General features: G+C 73.3%; 1 protein-coding gene across 1 annotated transcript in view; it reads right to left on the bottom strand.

Annotated features, from left to right (window-relative positions):
• Positions 1–468, bottom strand: part of IL17RA (interleukin 17 receptor A) — a 22,423-nt gene that overhangs the window by 21,699 nt on the left and 256 nt on the right. The window lies entirely within an intron of this gene.

Here is a 468-nt window from a genome sequence, read left to right as displayed (position 1 = left end):
CTCCCGGGCTCCAGCCGGGGCCACCCGGGCACTGTAGGGGGTCTGAAGGGCGCACAGCAGGGGCAGGGGAGCCCGGCGACCCGGAAGGCCCCTTCCGCACCCTCTTTCTAACCAGCTCCGCCCCGCCTCTCGCACCAGGCTCCGCGCCTCCATCCCCGTTCCCAAACCCTGGGGCCCGGGGGAGGTGTCTCTCCCGCGTCCCTCCCAGAACGCCGGACAGGCTGTGCAACACGCGCCGTGCGAACTCTTATCCCCGCAGAATCTCTCTCCTTCCGGGGCCGCACCGCAACGCCCACCGCTCCGCTTGTCCTCCCCGGAGCGCCCCGTGCGCTCGCTCCTTGTGCTCAAGCCGCGGACTCCCTCTGAACCCCAGCACTGACTTCCTGCCCGCCCTGCGCGGGCCCAGTTCTCCGGCCGCCTGGTCGCCCCTCCGCACCGGCCCGGCCGCATCCTGGCGGCTCCCGCGCC

This window comes from Pteropus alecto, unplaced genomic scaffold (genome assembly GCF_000325575.1).
Source record: "Pteropus alecto unplaced genomic scaffold, ASM32557v1 scaffold76, whole genome shotgun sequence".
Taxonomy (NCBI): Eukaryota; Metazoa; Chordata; class Mammalia; order Chiroptera; family Pteropodidae; genus Pteropus; species Pteropus alecto.
The sequence above is the reverse complement of the archived record's forward strand: the minus strand, read 5'-3'. Positions and strand labels throughout refer to the sequence as shown.